We start from the raw sequence: 7,663 nt of genomic DNA, 5'->3' as shown, positions 1-7,663 counted from the left end.
GATAAAGGGAAATTCAGACCTTTGTGCATTGTTGGTAGGAATGTAAACTGATACAGCCACTGTGGAAAATAGTATGGAGGCTTCTCAAAACATTAAAAATAGTTCTATTTTTACCATCTGACCCAGCATTGCACTTCTGAGTATATAACTGGAAGATGTGCATAAAACATTGGAAGCAGGATTTCGAAGGGATATTTGCAGGCCTATTTTCATTGAAGCATTATTCACAATAGTCAAAAAGAAAAAGCAACTTAAATGTTCATCTACAGTTAAATGGAAAAATAAAAGTTGGCATGTACATACAATGGAATATTACTCAGTCTTTAAAAAGAAGGAACTCTTGTCAGATGCTACAATATGGATAAATCTTGAAGACATTATGCTAAGGGAAATAACCCAGTTACAAAAAGACAAATACTGCCCACCCAAGTGTGACTCAATGGTTGAGTGTCGACCCATGAACCAGTAGGTTGTGGTTCAATTCCAGGTCAGGCACATGCCTGGGTTTTAGGCTCAATCCCTAGTGAGGGCATATAAGAGGCAGCCGAAGGATGATTCTCTCTCATCATTGATGTTTCTATCTCTTTCTCCCTCTCCCTTCCTCTCTCTGAAATCAATAAAAACATATTTAAAAGAAAAAAAAACCCAAATATTATATAATTCCTTTTATATGAGGGATCCAGAGTAGTCAAACTCATAGAAACAGAAAGTAGAATGGTGGCTGCCAGGAGCTGGGGGGAGGGGAAAAGGGAGTTGCTGTTCAATGGGTAGTTTCAGTTTTGCAAGTTGAAAGAGTTCTAGAGCTCTGTTGCTCAACAATGTGAACATAGTTAACACCACTGAACTAGACACTTGAAACTGGTTAAGATGATAAATTTTATGTGCTTGTGTGTTTTTTTAACCACAGTTTTTAAAAAAGAGGCAGTCCCTCTGTCAGGTGAGTTTTTCAGAGTTCTAGGCATGCTTCCTGGAGGCCCAGTTCCCCAGCCCTCTCCTCCAGCCCTTGCAGTGGCTAACTCACTGAACGTTGTCTGTGTCACACACCTAGAGTGGCTCCTGCTCCCTGCACCTGCGTCCTGGCTGGTACACTCCTGCTTCTCCCAGCAAACCTTCTGACTGAGCCAATCTCAGCCTGACTTGGGCTTTTTGGGGTGTTTGGTCTTTCTTTGCTGTTTACCTGTTTTACAAGAATAGTGATGAAAAATAACTCAAGGCTGTTAAACCTGAGCATAAACACAGGAATCCATGAAACTTAGCAGAGGGCTCACCTCTACCATTCACAGTTCAAGTGCTTCTCCTGGTAGACAGGTGGGTGGAAGGCTATGGGCAAGCACTTGTTCTGCAGCGGTTCTCAACCTGTGGGTCGCGACCCCTTTGGGGGTCGAATGACCCTTTCACAGGGGTCGCCTAAGACCATCGGAAAACACATATATAATTACATATTGTTTTTGTGATTAATCACTGTGCTTTAATTATGTTCAATTTGTAACAATGAAATTGGGGGTCACCACAACATGAGGAACTGTATTAAAGGGTCGCAGCATTAGGAAGGTTGAGAACCACTATGCTAAGGCTCAGTTTCCTCATCTGTAAAATGGGGATATTCATAGTGCCTTCCCGACAGGGTGGCTATGAGAATAAGTAGGATAACGCCAGCTGGCAGCACGTTTTCAACAACTGTCAGTGGCACATAAACCACTTTGTCTCGGTGTGTTCAGACCCCTCAGCCTCTTTATCTATATCCAAACTTACACGTCTTTCTACTAGAGCCAGATTCTCTGCACCCAGACCTTAAATATGTCTCACATTTGTGGGAGAGGTGGAAAAAGGGAAGCTGCGGACTCAGAGACCCATATGCTGGAGGTCAGTATTAATCAGAGGGCCCCTGGAGACCTTGAAAAGAGAGCATTCAAGGGGGGTAGGTGGGTGGGTTTTCAGTGAGTCGCAGACATGAGGTGGGGAATGAGGTTGTGGACTTGCTCATCCAGAGCTAGCAAGGCCCTGACAGAGAGGTAGCCCCTGCCCACCTGCCGACAGCCTCCTACCCTACAAAGGCTAAACCTAGAGAGACACTGGGAAGCACAGCCAGGTTGCCCCTGCAATGGGCAATGCAGGGATCCCCTTTCAGCCAATGGTGAGCATGTCTTCTCCAACTCAGTTGACTGCGGCCTCATAACTCATAACTAAGACAAGAGTGAGGCCAGACCCGGACAGAGGAAGGCCACAGCCTCCATGGCTGTGATTGGGCTCTGGGCTTGAGACAGAATCTTTAGGAGAAGATCTGCATGACGCTTTCTATGGGATCTGCGAAACTGAAGGCTGGAGCAGAGTTGGTCATCAATGCACAGGGGAACCACAAATCATGCGCCTGATTGGGGAAAGGGCTTCCCAAAAGGCGCTGAGGGAAAGTGGAAGAGCAGGTAACTTGAACCTTGATGGTTGATGGTCTCGAAGGCCATGTTAAGTGACCTGACCTTTCTTGGGGGATGCTGAAATCACTGACTACTAAACTAAGCTGTTTACACAGTTGTCTCACCAACTGGATAACACAGGTTGCTGTGGTGGGCTGCTGCCCAGAATCCCCTCAGGATTGCAGTCTCCATGCCCCAGAGGAAGAGAGCATTGGGGGCTGACAGTGCTGAGCTAAGTCCCTCTCCTGGAACTACCCTCAGCAGAGACACCTTTCCGGCCTCCAGGAAAGCCGGAATCTGATGACAGGCGGGACATGGGAATATCAAGGCCCAGAGCCCTAGCCTCAGTTTGGGGCAGCTCTGAAAGGCCAGCCTAGCTCCAGAGCTCCCTCTCCCCCCGCCCCCCCATGTCAGGTTGGCTGAGACCTTTGTGTGACAGCAAAACTGCCCTACTTCTCCCTCTGCTCTGGTCTGCTCCCTGGCTCCTGAGAGCACAGACACTGAGAGCACTCCTCAACCCCCGCACGTAGACTGTCTCCATCCTACTGTTGTCACATTGAACAGATACAAGTACAGGACACCCAATTAAATTTAAATTTCAGATAAGCAATGAATATTTTTTTAATATAAGTGTCTCAAATATTACATGGGACATACACTAAAAAAATATCTTCGATGTTGAAATTCAAATATAACTGGTGCCCTATATTTTATCCAGCAGCCCTGCTCCGTCTCAGAGTTGATTCTTTGGGGCATCTGACCTATACAAAACCTCTTGAAGCGGTAATATCATTGTCTTGCTTTAGAAACATAACTGAGCCTCAAAGAAGTTACAATCATCTCAGTGACACTGATTATTAGGGAAGGCCTGAAACAACAAAGCAATGTATTCAGGAGCTGGATCAGCTGGATAGGGTGGTGGTGCAGAAAATCCCCAACCATTTTCAATCCCCACTTTGTACTGGGCCTGCAGTTCTGGAGGAGAGAGTTCTTCCCCAGGATTTCCAGCCAGCCTTCCCAGGGCAGGGCTGAACAACCCTGGGGAAGAACATTTTAATCAGCCACCTAGTCTTTTTTTTTTGGGGGGGGGGCTTTGCTTTCATTGTCAGAGTCTGTGTCAATAGCTGGAAATCCAGGCATCAGCCCAAGTAGACATTTTGCTCCTACCCAAGCAGAAATCTCACAAAGGGCAGGGCTCCCCTCTTTACAAGGAAAACAAACAGGTCTCTAGGCTCCCAGGAGCTGGGAGTGGGCTGGGCTGGAAGGAGGGCTGCGGGAGGGGGTGTGGGCAGCCAGCTGGCTCAGCCTGGCCCAAGCTCCCACTCTCACTGGCTCCCCACTTCCATCTGCCTTTCCCCACGCACACCTGGACTGCCCCATGCACACCCGCAGGCTTCCCTCTCCGACAGCAGAGCTGGTTCAAGCCTCCAGATCGCTCAGCTGGGCCATAGCAATGCCACTCCATCCCTCCCTAGGAGCCAGTGTGACCTCTAAGGCAAATCTGGTTCTGCCACTGCCCTGCTCCAAACCCTCCCGTAGCTCCCAGTAGCCGTCCGCAATGCACCTTCACTCTCTGCCTTTGCCTGTGTGTTGCCTCTACCTGAAAGGCCCTTTCTTCTCTGTTTAAGCGAATGCAATCCCACCCCCTCTTCAAGGCCCTTCCTTCCATAAAGTAGTCACAGTGCCCCCTTGGTCAGAATGAGTCATGCCCATCGGCGCTCTGTGGCATCCTTACTGGTGTCTGATGTCCGCCCCACAGTGGTTAGCTGGGTGTGTGAGGGTCTCTCCCCCCCCCTCCCCCCACCCAGGCTGTGCACGATCAGTGTTTTTCAGTTTGTAAAGTCACTTTTACATTCATGCTTCCTTGGAGAGGAACCACTGTCCCCATTTTTAAAATAATGCAATAGAGGCCTGGACAGTTTCCTGGTATGTCCATGGTCATATAGCTACTAACTGCAGAACACAACTCAACTGCCCATATCTTCTCAGTCAAACACCAGTGCTGTTTCTACCAAAGGCTGGCCTAACCCTCTTATATGCAAACAACATCTAGCTCAGTGGCTAGGTGCACACACAGTAGGAGCTTATTAAATGCTGAATTAATTGCAGTGAAACAGATTGTGCAAAAATTTGGAAATGTCTAGTGAGTTTCAATAATGCCGAGAGGAAAGCTTTCCTTTGCTGCCCCCTCTACCCCCAAGGCCATGGGGATGCCAGGGTAGGAGTTCCACTTCCGGGGCTATCTCCTCTTTAACTGGAATGCCTGGCCGGGTGACTGGGAGGTCAGCTTTTGGGGAGTGCAATAGGAAGCTACCATGATTGTGCCATTGATGGTAACACCAAGAGGAACTGGGATTGACGCCCATGCTGCTGGGAAAGGGGAGGTATAGGAGGTGCTTTCCACTTCTGGGGTGGCCCCTGCATCACCAGCCTACCTGGGAAAAAGCAGACTTGGAATCTCCCCCGAGAGAGCTCACTCCTAGGACAGGGCCTGCCTGGGTCAGGGCTTCCACTCAAACCTCTCACATGAACGGTGTCCTCAGGGAACCCTGATGGCTCCCACCTTTCAAGTAGATCCCAAATCCAGCACTTGTCTCTCCACTGCCCGCAGCAGGTCCCGCCAGCATAGTTCTCTGCTGGATGAGGGTAGCAGCCCCACAGGCTGTGTGTTTCAACCCTTAGTCTGCTCTTACCAGAGAAGTCAGGATGATGGGGCCACTCTGTTGCTCAAAACCTGGCCCAGCTTTCCAATTTTCTCCAAGAAAAGTTTAGGTCATTACAGCGCCCACCAGGCCCTCCATGAGCAGCCCCCATTGCCCCTCTGCTCACTCCGCTGGCCTACTCCTCAGACACACTCCTACCTCTGGGCCTTCACTCTGGCTGTTCCCTCTACCTGGAAGGTTCATTCCCCCAGAAATCCACTCAGCTAACTCTCTCTCAAATGGTCGCTAAGAACACCACCTTCTCAACAAGTCCACCTGGCTACCCTGTTTAGTACTGAAGTGGCCCAATGCTCTCCCCTCCACTCCGGAAGCCTGTCCCTACTCTACTTTTTTCTTTCTAAGGTAGGACTGTCACCTTCAAGCAAAAAAGTGGTTCCCAATGTGGGGCACACACCCCACAGGGGCACAATTTGATTTTTAAGGAGGGGGCAATTCGAGGATGAGTTATTAACAGTGAATTTTTTGCATTTCTTATGGTTCTAGGGGCATCATATACAGTATATAAATATATATTGTGACATGTTTATGCATTTCAGTTCTCTATGATATGTTTTGAAACTTTATTTGCTATTTTTTATAACACTTTATGTTATTATTTTTTTAAACAATTTCTTAGTGATTTCTTCCTCAGTATTTCAGCTGTCCTTTCATTCCTTTATTCTTCTCTTTCATGAATGCCGTGTTCTTTGGAAGCTTGTTTAGACCAAGTTAGTGGCCTTTTAGGCTTTAATAAGAATTATATGTCACAGGGGAGGGGGACATCAGGATTTTAGAGATGCTTAGGTGGGGCATGGCCAAAAAACGGTTGGGAACCGCTGAAACAAAACATAAAGCTCCCTTCTGTTGATGGCCTGTCTCCTGCCCTGGATGCCAACTCTATGAGGCCAGGGACTCTGCCTTGCTCTCTGTTGTGGCCCTAAAACAGTGCTTGCCTGTGGTATGCACTCAGTACATATTTGTGGATTGGATGGGGCCTGTAAACAGGGGTGACAATAGTCCCTACATAATCGGGCGGTGCCAGAATTAAATCAGTCCATTAGGACTTAGCCTAGTGCCTGTCATGTGATACGTGTTCAGTGAATGTTCTTATGAGTATGGTAAAATGAATGGTTTAGAAAGAAGGGGCATCTCGGTGAAAAGGGGAAGGATGCTCCAACCTCCCTTCCTATTGCTGGGGCCTGGGGACCTGTTCTGTGAGCAGGATCTTAGCTGGCTCCCCCCACAGCTGCCTTCTCAGCCCATCTTACCTAGGAGGGTGGGGATAGGTGGTTCATCCGATGGGGATGGGGATTCTAGGCCAGCCTAGCTTGAAGGAGCTCAGGTCAGCTGGTCCCAGCCCTGTGTTTGTGTCCCAGGGGAACACAAGGCCAGTGTGGGAAAGCACCTAGACCAAGGTTAGAGAGACCTCGCTCACTATTCCTCCAACAGCTGCATATTTGGAATCCAAAGCAGGAGTCAGTATCTGACAAAGGACTTAAAAACAAAAAAACAAACAAATAAAAAAATGGTTGTAAAATGTTTTAACATGAAAAGCCTTACACAGGCATTTTTAATCTTCATTTGGTTACAAAGAATGAAATGATAGGGAATTTAAAGTGTCCTGGAAAATCTGAGCTACATAATTATGTGTTTTTTTTATTTAGACGTTCATTGAGGACCAATTATGTGTAAATCTTGGAGACAGAGAGGTACAAGGTACATTCTTTGCCTTCTCCAGTTGGGGTAGGGAGGGAGGTAGCGACATCGTGTAAAAGTGCATCATGATCCAGTAAGAATTCTCTCTGGTATTGACTGAAACAAATTGAAAACTTACATCCACACAAAAACCTGCACATGAATATGTATACAGTAGTTCCCCTTATCTATTAGGGTACGTTCCAAGACCCCTAATGGAAGCCTGAAACTGCGGATAGTACCGAACCCTCTGTCTACCATGTTTTTCCCATACATACCTATTATAATTTATAATACCTATTTAGTTTATAAATTAGGCACAGTAAAGATTAATAACAACAATAATAAAAGAGAACAATTATAATATACTGTCATAAATGTTATGTGAATATGGTCTCTCTCAAAATATCTTATTGTATTGTGCTTGCCCTTCTTGTGGTAATGTGAGATGATACAATGTCTACGTGATGAGATGAACTGAATAAGTGACATAGGCATTGTGACAATGGTGTTAGCTTATCATAAAGCTTACTTGAACACCAGCACTGTGAGCCTACCGCAGCCAATCTGACAACTAAGATGGCTACTAAGTGGCTAACTGGAGGGTAGCATATAAAACATGGATATGCTGGAGTGGTATAGTGTGAGAATTCATCACACTACTTAGAACAGTGTGCAATTTAATATTTATGAATTTTTGCTTGGCCGACATGGCTCAGTGGTTGATCTCCTTGATCAGGAGGTCACAGTTTGATTTCTGGTCAGGGCACATGCCCGGGTTCAATCCGGGTGTGCAGGAGGCAGCTGATTGATGCTTCTCTCTTATCATTGATGTATCTATTCCTCTCCCTCTCC

Source organism: Myotis davidii, unplaced genomic scaffold, assembly GCF_000327345.1.
Source record: "Myotis davidii unplaced genomic scaffold, ASM32734v1 scaffold1069, whole genome shotgun sequence".
NCBI classification, from domain to species: domain Eukaryota; kingdom Metazoa; phylum Chordata; class Mammalia; order Chiroptera; family Vespertilionidae; genus Myotis; species Myotis davidii.
This window is presented reverse-complemented; position numbering follows the sequence as displayed.